General features: G+C 42.7%; 1 long non-coding RNA gene and 1 pseudogene across 1 annotated transcript; both read right to left on the bottom strand.

Annotated features, from left to right (window-relative positions):
• Positions 1-5,451: 5,451 nt before the first annotated feature.
• LOC106609009 (uncharacterized) lies at positions 5,452-6,511 on the bottom strand. The gene is made up of 5 exons (XR_001329623.2): positions 6,419-6,511; positions 6,020-6,269; positions 5,851-5,913; positions 5,650-5,724; positions 5,452-5,516 (listed from the first exon to the last, which is right to left on the bottom strand). It is a non-coding gene; the product is annotated as an uncharacterized lncRNA (long non-coding RNA).
• Positions 6,512-6,723: 212 nt separating this feature from the next.
• On the bottom strand, positions 6,724-9,199 carry LOC123743873 (uncharacterized; annotated as a pseudogene).
• Between the last annotated feature and the right edge of the window lie 1,794 nt (positions 9,200-10,993).

The raw sequence follows: 10,993 nt of genomic DNA, 5'->3' as shown, positions 1-10,993 counted from the left end.
GAGCTGCCCGCCAGTCAACAGTCATCGTCAGAGCTGCCCGCCAGTCAACAGTCATCGTCAGAGCTGCCCGCCAGTCAACAGTCATCGTCAGAGCTGCCCGCCAGTCAACAGTCATCGTCAGAGCTGCCCGCCAGTCAACAGTCGCCAGAGCTGCCCGCCAGTCAACAGTCGCCAGAGCTGCCCGCCAGTCAACAGTCGCCAGAGAGGTCAGACTGCGCTGAACTGCCGGAGTGGCCAGACTGCGCTGAACTGCCGGAGTGGCCAGACTGCGCTGAACTGCCGGAGTGGCCAGACTGCCCTGAACTGCCGGAGTGGCCAGACTGCCCTGAACTGCCGGAGTGGCCAGACTGCCCTGAACTGCCGGAGTGGCCAGACTGCCCTGAACTGCCGGAGTGGCCCGAGTGGCCAGACTGTCCCGAATTGCCAGACTGCCCAGACTGTCCCGAATTGCCAGACTGCCCAGACTGTCCCGAATTGCCAGACTGCCCAGACTGTCCCGAATTGCCAGACTGCCCAGACTGTCCCCCGGCGATGCCAGACTGGCCCGACTGCCCCTCGGCGATGCCAGACTGGCCCGACTGCCCCTCAGCGATGCCAGAGTGGCCCGACAGCCTGGAACGGCCGGAACCAGAGCCACCTCCAGAAATAGGTGGGTTGGGGAGGGGGGGTGTCGCACAGTGCCGTCGTTGACGGCAGCCACCCTCCCTTCCCTCACTTTAGAAAAGGGGACTTTTTGTTGGTGTTGCTTGGGGTTATTTTTTGTTAAGGTGCTTCTGGGGTAGCACCTTTAAGGAGGGGCTACTGTCACGTCCTGGCCAGTATATAAGGTTAATTGTTTTGTAGTTTGGTCAGGGCGTGGCAGGGGTATTTGTTTTATGTGGTTCGGGGTGGTGTGTTTGTGTAAAGGGTGTTTGATTTAGTATTTCCGGGTTTTGGTTTATGTTTAGTTAATTCTATGGTTAGTCTAGTGTGTGTGTTTCTATGTTTGGTTGATTGGGGTTGGGACTCTCAGTTGAAGGCAGGTGTCGTCTATCTGCCTTTGATTGAGAGTCCCATATATTAGGGTGTGTTTGTATGTGTTATTTGTGGGGTGATTGTTCTGTGTTGAGCCTATGCTTTGCCAGACTGTTTGTTAGTTGTTCGTTTTTTTCGGTTTTGTTATTTTGTATGTTCATTTTTTGAAGATAATTAAAAATCAAGATGAGCATTCACGTACCTGCTGCGTTTTGGTCCTCATTCACCGACGACAACCGTGACAATTACCTGTATATTTCAGATGCTGGTGCTGCTCCTGCTGGATCATGTGATGTGACACGCCCAGATTCAACTCAAAAAGTTGGACAAGAAAAAGAAAAGTAACTTTCAACTGTCACATAAATTAATATAAAATGTAGCAGTGTTTTTTACTCATCAAATTTGATAAAAACGTACATATTCTCTCCTCCTCCTAAGAAATGCCAGCTGATCCAAAAGAAAATCCAGTCTATTCTGAGGTCATGACAGGGAAGACCACAGGTGAGACCCATTCTACAGGTTGGCAGTCAGTGAAATCTAAATGTGCAATTTTTGAGTTTCAAAGAAGATGCACAATATGCAATAAGCTAATTCCAGCAGCAACTGGACTTGTTCATGTGACCTATGCTGAGGTTGACCTTAAACAGAAGGCCAAAGCCAAGAAGAAGAAAGGTAAGACTGGACATCCCTCCTTCCATATTCCGCCTATCATAACCTCACACCTCTGACCCCATATTGACCAGGTGTATAATATTCTGTATATAACTGTTATATTATGCTGATGTTTTATATTCACTCCTTACAGAAACAGCAACCCCACCTGAGGCAGATTCAGTCTATTCTCAAGTGAAGCCAGGTACAGCCCCAGGTAAGACTAATAGCCATATGCTATTAATACTTAATATGATACTAATATGGAACTAATGCTCTGATATCAAATTTTACTGTATCTATTTAAAGTATGTATCTTTGTTTGATTCTAAAGATTTTGTTTGACTGCATGTCCTAAACAACTTTATGTGGTAAAATGTTGCATGTCCTTGAGGGGGGAAGGGATGGAGGGATCGAGTGTTGGGGGGATGTTGTGATGGACAGATAGAACAATGGAGGGATGGAGGGACACACAATCAGAGGAGGAGCAGAAGGAACCCAGCAACATGGATTATGTAAACTCAATGTACACAAGCAAACACACTCACACACACACACAATAACATATTGTACATTAACCTGTTATGGCTAGGGGGCAATATTTTCACGGCTGGATAAAAAACGTACCCGATTTAATCTGGTTACTACTCCTGCCCAGTAACTAGAATATGCATATACTTATTGGCTTTGGATAGAAAACACTCCAAAGTTTCTAAAACTGTTTGAATGGTGTCTGTGAGTATAACAGAACTCAAATGGCAGGTCAAAACCTGAGAGATTCCTTTACAGGAAGTGGCCTGTCTGACCATTTCTTGAACTTCTTTGCCATCTCTATCTTTTACAAAGGATCTCTGCTCTAACGTGACACTTCCTACGTCTTCCATGGGCGCTCAGAGCCCGGGAAAAACCTGAATGTCGTCATCCCAGCACCAGGCTGAAACACATTATCGCCTTTCTCAAGTGGCCGATCAAGGGACTGTGGGCTTAGGCGCGTGCCCTGGCCGCCCCCGTCTTTGTGATTTTTCCTCTGTTTGCCGAAAGGAGATTCCCGGTCGGAATATTATCGCTTTTTTACGAGATAAATTGCATAAAAATTGATTTTAAACAGCGGTTGACATGCTTCGAAGTATGGAATATTTAGAATTTTTTTGTCACGAATTGCGCCATGCGCACGACCCTGATTTACCATTTCGGATAGTGTCTGGGACGCACGAACAAAACGCCGCTATTCGGATATAACGATGGATTATTTTGGACCAAACCAACATTTGTTATTGAAGTAGCAGTCCTGGGAGTGCATTCTGACGAAGACAACAAAAGGTAATCAAACTTTTATAATAGTAAATCTGATATTGGTGAGTGCTAAACTTGCCGGGTGTCTAAATAGCTAGCCCAGCCATCACGGGCTAGCTATTTAGACACCCACCAAGTTTAGCCCTCACCAAAGTCAGATTTACTATAAGAAAAATGTTATTACCTTTGCTGTTCTTCGTCAGAATGCACTCCCAGGACTTCTACTTCAATAACAAATGTTGGTTTGGTTCAAAATAATCCATAGTTATGTTCAAATATCCTCTGTTTTGTTCGTGCGTTCAAGACACTATCCGAAGGGTAAAGAAGGGTGACGCGCCCGACGCGTTTCGTGACAAAAAAATTCTAAATATTCCATTACCGTACTTCGAAGCATGTCAACCGCTGTTTAAAATCAATTTTGATGCCATTTTTCTCGTAAAAAAGCGATAATATTCCGACCGGGAAACCCTGTTTAAGTTCAAAGACGAGGAAATAAAAACATGGTGTCGCCTCGTGCACGCGCCCCAGTCTCAGTGTCCTCTGATCGACCACTTACCAAATGCGCTGTTTTTCTGCCAGGGGCTCCAAAGACATCATTCAGCTTTTTGCCGCCTTCTGAGAGCCTATGGGAGCCGTAGGAAGTGTCACGTTACAGCAGAGATCCTCAGTTTTCAATAAAGAGAGTGAAGTAGCCCAAAAAATTGTCAGACAGGCCACTTCCTGTAAGGAATCTTCTCAGGTTTTTGCCTGCCATATGAGTTCTGTTATACTCACAGACACCATTCAAACAGTTTTAGAAACTTTAGGGTGTTTTCTATCCAAAGCCAATAATTATATGCATATTCTAGTTTCTGGGCAGTAGTAATAACCAGATTAAATTGGGTACGTTTTTTATCCGGCCGTGTAAATACTGCCCCCTATCCCTAACAGGATAACACTGTCTGTGCAGTTTCATCTTGGCTTTATATGCCTGCAGAGGTGTTTGCATGACTTCTTCTGCCTGCTCATAGGTCAGTGTGGCTGAGTTACATGAAACACCTGGAAACTTTTTTCCGAAGGTAATGGGTCCCAGGTTACTGATAGAGGCCCCCCTTCTACATTTCAGGTAACATCTCTTGGTGATGCCACTTCCTGTGACTGTTTCTCAGGAGCAGGGACAATGACCTGGCTGCCGGCTGTCTGTCTGACCACATAGACATAAACACATAGACACAGAAACCCCCTAACTGGAACAATGACCTTCCAGACCATGTGGTACACTGAAAATAGCAGTCAGAGTCATACACCACTAATGTCATTATTCGCCATGACCTGTCTGTAGGATGAGCAGGTAATATGGGAGAACTGGTAGTCATTCATACGTAGGTTACTAGCTCCTTAGAACTCCTGCAGAGTATATGACATCATAAAACTGAGAAGAACTGTTCTTTTCAGGCACACTCTTTTCAAAAAAGTTATTCTGAAAAGCTCAATGGGTCTTCAGCTGATGGGGTACGGCTTTTGAACTTTGCTCATGGGGCATTTATGTTATATTTCTCAAGATGCAATGGGTAGATATAATTAAATCCAACAATTGATGTAGAAATAGCAGATTGCCCCTTTAACTCACACTTTGTGGAGACTGAGATCTCCTAGGCTTAAATGAGTTTTGACCAAATTAGGTTGTATGAAAAAGTTGAAGATGACAATATCCATTTACTGTAAGAAAACAGTCATACCATCTGGTGGATAAAAAATGTTTATTAAAAAAGCACAATGCAAAGATATTGTAAAAGTACAGGCCGTTAGAAGAAAACGTCAATAATACTTGTTGGGAAATTCATATACAAATATGTTATTCTATCATCTGAATTGCAGATATAAATCAACAATACAATTCGATACACAATACAAAGCAGATACAATTACTGTAGCTGCAGATACGATCCATTATCATTACACCTTATAATAAAACAGCTGTTACAGTAAAACACAAATAAACCATGCTTACATACAATATATCTATTGGTGAGGAAAATAAGAGGAAAATCCTTAATGTACAAGATGTTATTGTGTGTGTGTGTGTGTGTTTGCTTGTGATGTTGAGCTTGCATAATCCATGTTGCTGGGTTCCTTCTGCTGCCTCTCTAATGGTGTGTCCCTCCATCCCTCCTTCGTTCCATCCGTCCATCTTTCCAACATTCCATCATTCCATCCTTCCATCACTCCATCCTTCCATACCACCATCCCTCCAACCCTCCATATTTCCATTCCTCCATCCTTTTATCCTTCCATCCTTCTATCCCTCCATCCCTCCCCATCACTCCATCCCTTCCCCCCTCAAGGACCTGCAACCTTTTTCCACATAAAGTTGTTTAGGACATGCAGTCAAACAAAATCTTTAGAATCAAACAAAGACACATACTTTAAATAGATACATTATACTTTGATATCAGAGCATTAGTTCCATATTAGTATCACATTAAGTATTAATAGCATATGGCTATTAGTCTTACCTGGGGATGTGCCTGGCTTCACTTGAGAATAGACTGAATCTGCCTCAGGTGGGGTGGATATTTCTGTAAGGGGTGTGGATAAAAAATCAGCATAATATAACAGTTATATACAGAGTATTATGCAGCTAGTCAATATGGGGTCAGAGGTGTGAGGTTATGATTGGGGGAACATGGAAGGAGGGATGTCCAGTCTTACCTTTCTTCTTCTTGGCGTTGGCCTTCTGTTTAAGGTCAACCTCAGGATAGGTCACATGAACAAGTCCAGTTGCTGCTGGAAATTGACATTTCCAGTCAACAAATGAAGGAATTAGCTAATTGCATATTCTGCATCTTCATTGATACTCAAAAATCACACATTTAGATTTCACTGACTGCCAACCTGTAGAATGGGTCTCACCTGTGGTCTTCCCTGTCATGACCTCAGAATAGACTGGATTTTCTTTTGGATCAGCTTGCATTTCTGAGGAGGAAGAGGAGGAGGAGAGAATTTGTACGTTTTATTCATATTTGATGAGTAAAAAACCCTGCTACATTTTATACGAATTTATGTGACAGTTGAGAGTTACTTTTCTTTTTCTTGTCCAACTTTTTGACTTGAATCTGGGCGTGTCACATCACTTGATCCAGCAGCATCAGCATCTGAAATATACAGGTAATACACTAATATCTCTACTTACGTATGTTAGTAAAATTAACCATATGAAGAACAACGGCAACAACAACTCTATACTGTATTCATGCTAAATTTCACAAAGTGTACAGTACCACTGTCATTATTATCTGAGGGAGTGATTGTATCATAGATGTTAGCGCCACCTGTTGATCAAAGAAGAGAGAGAAAGATGAATAGGATGGTTTTCCCTCAGCTTGCCTAGGTAACATGTTTTAAACATAGTGGATGGTGATAAGTCAGTATGTGATGTTACAGAGAGGAAAGTGACAGTGGTCTGGAGTAAGAGAATGACCTTGCTGCAGATGTGTATACCCAGCATCAGGAGCCTGGCCCTGGGTAGATCGCTGGTCCTGTTGGGTGTCCAGGTTGGTCCTCTGGGGCTGAGGGGCCTACAGGGAGAGAGATACTCATGAAACACACAGATTATATTTTACTGTATGATAAGGAACGTAGTTGAAAGACAGGTGTACTCGTGAGAATATTCTGTTACAATTAGAATCTGTAATGAGAACTACATATTATAATATTGTTATAAACTTTTGTAATTAGACATTTCTATCCTAAACATTAATGAAAAAGTTAAATGAGAAAAGTCTCGCCTTTGGCGTTTTTATATCGACACAGCAGTACCAGGAGAATGGCCAGTAGAACACCAGCAACAACCAGGCCCACAACCACTTCTACTAGGACTGATGTAGAGGGTCCAGGAGTTACGCCTGGAGAGAGAACAGCAAATCACCATCAGGTTCTGAGGTTGTTGAAGAAAATAAATAAAGTAGTGGAGCTTTAAACTGCAAACATACAGGAAGCTTTTTAACACTATGAATGACTGATGACCACAGATGTTATGAAAAGGTCATGTGATCATAACTGTTTTTTCACCTTTTTCTGTCACCCAGGTCTCTGGTGATTCTCCTTCATTAGATTTACACTTATAGACGCCTTCATCTGATTTGGACACTACAGGGATGGTCATCTCTCCTGTGGTCTCATTGCTGATGAGAACTCCATCTTTGTTAACATACATTATAATGTAAAAAAAGGTTAGTGAATGTTGTACAACAGATATACTATCCACTGTGATGTTGACAGCATTACTGTACTCTCCTGATCCAGACTCACACCAGTACACTCAACTGTACTTTTTACGTGTGGACCTGATGGTACATGTGGACCCTGGTATTGATCCCCATTTAGAGCCACACTCTGATTCCACTGCTTTCTCTCTGTATCTCTTCAGTCTCCATCCAGTAGAGTTCCTCTTTTCCTCACAGCTTAGTGAGAGAGACTTTGATGTAAAGTGTTGAGTTCTGTTAGGTGATATTTTGAGAGACACTGAAGGTTGGGGATCTGAAACAAAGAGTGACAGAGTCAAACGTATACAGTAGTTATATATACACATGAGGGTGACTTAAATAGGATTAAATGCAGTTTCAATGCAGTTAGTTACCTCCTGACCATAAAAACTGAGGTTCACTGTAGAGTGTGTCATAGAGTGTGTCTCCTCTCCCAGCTCTACACACATATCCTCCTGTGTGACTTGGACCAGTAGTGATCAGAGTGTAGGAGTCTTCACTAGTCCCACTGCCAGATAGAGGCTCTACAGAGTAAGACCTATCTGATAGGGAGGGTAACACAGCTCTGAAGGCAACAGTTTGGTACCAGAAGAACCTCCAGCCTGTAGATGACTCTTTAACCCCACAGAGTAACTGAGTCTCCAGGGTTCAGCCACTGAGGAGAGACACTCAGGACAGCTTGGGGTTGATCTGTTATGAAGGAAATTACACAAATCAAATGTTCAGTCTTTAAAATGTTTACCCATTTTGTTATTATGGTATTGTACCTTACCCCAAAATCAAACTACAGTTTTGTTCCATCATTGATCTCACTGTCTGCTATTTGACCTCATCCCTTCTGTCTTTCTCTTTCAATCCCATAAAAACAGACTTACCTAACACGGTCAATTGTATAGCATTACTTGTCTGGGAGTGTTTTAAGCCATATCTTTTCTGAAGACCTTCACAGTCAAATAGACCATTCTTTGCAGGACTGATTCTGTATTCAGGCTCTGTTTTGGTGTAGATTTACTTCCCACTGTTATAAACATAATACTCAATCTCTTCTCCCCCCTGTATGTCACAACTGAGTGTGACAAAATTCATAAAGTCCAGATAGTGATTGGAGATTAATAGCAAGCTCACCAGTGACACTAATGTAGAGAGATGGGGCCCTATGTCAAGTGGTTATGGGCATGGAGGCACTGATGAGAATGAGAGATAAGATGATATACCTGTTACCGTCAGTCTGACTGCATCACTCCACTCAGAATGCTTCTTCTGATCAATATGTGTACCCAGACACCTGTAGTCCCCATTGTCTGAGATCTTAACCACACTGATCTCATATTCATGATTCCGATTGATTGAGTTGGAATCATCCTTTCGCCATGTGTATTTCCAGTCAGTGACTTCTCCCCTCTGTATGCTACATCTGAAAGTGACAGACTCTCCTCTGAATATCTGGGAGGATTTGGAGTGTATGGTCAGAACAGCCTTTGCCTTTCGTGCACAACATAAAACCAGCATGATACAATTGTTTTTTTGAGACACTCAAAACTAAAAATATGTCTAGTCAAATGAAGCTTTAAAAATCACAAATAAAACATTTGATGAAGCATTAAGAGATGGAGGCTTGATCAAGTGTTCAAATATCTACCAAATATCTACCATCATCATCTTCAGAGTATTTATTTTTATGTACATGATTTTTATACATTTTGGGGGGTATTTTCTAAAAACTGCATTGTTGGTTAAGGGCTTGTAAGTAAAGTGTAGAGTGTGGGACACATGTACAACATGTGTGAAGAAACCAACATGGGGAGAGAAAGGTTACAGGGGAAAGCAGTTACAGACTTCACCTTTAGTTGGTATGCTATGGTAAACATCTGGGGTTTCTTATCGCCCCCTTCAGGGACAGGCCTGTAACTACTCCACATTCTTGTGGATCACATTATCGAAACTAATCAATCAAGCAATCCAAATGTATTTATAAAGCCCTTTTTACATCAGCAGATGTCAAGCTATACAGAAACCCAGCCTAAAACACCAAACAGCAAGCAATGCAGATGTAGAAGCACGGTGGCTAGGAAAAACTCTAGAGAGGAACCAGTCTTTGAGGGGTGGCCAGTCCTCTTCTGGCTGTGCCGGGTGGAAATTATAAGAGTACATGGCCATTAAGGCCAGATTGTTCTTCAAGATGTTCAAACATTCATAGATTACCAGCAGGGTCAAATGACAGTGGTTGTAGAGGGTGAAACAGGTCTGTACCTCAGAAGTAAATGTCAGTTGGCTTTTCATAGCTGAGCATTTCGAAGTCGAGACAGCAGGTACGGTAGAGAGAGAGTCGAAACAGCAGGTCCAGGACAAGGTAGCACGTCAGGTGAACAGGTCAGGGTTCCATAGCCGGAGGCAGAAAAGGGGTGGTGGGGGGGTGATTAGGGGCATGCGCAATGCGCCCCAAAAAATTGAATTCACATATTTATAAAAAACGTTTTCAAATAGTCTAGAAGCGTCTTATATGTTGAGCTACCGAATGGCTAGGACAGGCAAGCCCCATACTATTGTGGAGCACTTAATTCTGCCTGCTGCCGTGGATATGGCTGGGACAATGCTGGGGGAAAAGACCCAAAAAACTATACAGACAATGTCTTCATCAAACAATACTGTTTCATGACGCATCAGTGTCATGGCAAGAGATGCTTTGAAACAATTACTGCTTTGCATACAAGCCAGTGAATTCTATGCGTTACAGCTGGATGAGTCAACAAATGTGGCGGGCCTGGCACAGCTCCTGGTATATGTCCATTACGTTTATGTTGGGTCAATTAAGGAAGACATTCTCTTCTGCAATCCACTGGAAACCAGGACAACAGGAGAGGATATTTTTAAAGTAATGGACAGCTTTGTGACATCAAATGGACTTTGGTGGTCAAGACGTGTTGGTGCCTGTACTGATGGGGTAAAAGCCATGACAGGGAGACATAGTGGAGTGTTAACGCGTGTGCAAGCAGTTGCTCCCGACGCCACTTGTAACGCTTTTACAACATATAGAAGTGCGCTAGTTATCAAGGGGCAAAGTATTGACACGTTTTTTTAAATTGAGAGACAAGCTTAAAGTTTTCTTTACTGACCATAATTTTCACTTGTCTGACCGCTTGCATGATGACGAGTTTCTCACACGACTGGCCTATCTGGGTGATGTTTTTTCTCGCCTGAATGATCTGAATCTAGGATTACAGGGACTCTCCGCAAAAATGTTCAATGTGCGGGACAAAATTGAGCCTATGATTAAGAAGTTGGAGCTCCTTTCTGTCTGCATTAACAAGGACAACACACATGTCTTTCCATCATTGTATGATTTTTTGTGTGCAAATAAACTCAAGCTTACGGACAATGCCAAATGTGATATAGCGAAGCACCTGAGTGACTTGGGTGCGCAATTACGCAGGTATTTTCCCGAAACAGATAACACAAACAGCTAGATTTATTATCCCTTTCATGCCCTGCCTCCAGTCCACTTACTGAACAAGAGAGCCTCATTGAAATTTCAACAAGCAGTTCTGTGAAAATTTTATTTAATCAGAAGCCACTGCCAGATTTCTGGATTGGGCTGCTCTCAGAGTATCCTGCCTTAGCAAATCGCGCTGTTAAGACACTGATGACCTTTGCAACCACGTACCTATGTGAGAGTGTATTCTCGGCCCTTACTAGCATGACAACTCAATATAGCCACAGACTGTGTGTGGAAAATGATTTAAGACTGAGACTCTCCAAAACAACCCAACATTGCAGAGTTATGTGCATCCTTT

This window comes from Salmo salar, chromosome ssa07, assembly GCF_905237065.1.
Source record: "Salmo salar chromosome ssa07, Ssal_v3.1, whole genome shotgun sequence".
In the NCBI taxonomy this organism is placed as follows: Eukaryota; Metazoa; Chordata; class Actinopteri; order Salmoniformes; family Salmonidae; genus Salmo; species Salmo salar.
The sequence above is the reverse complement of the archived record's forward strand: the minus strand, read 5'-3'. Positions and strand labels throughout refer to the sequence as shown.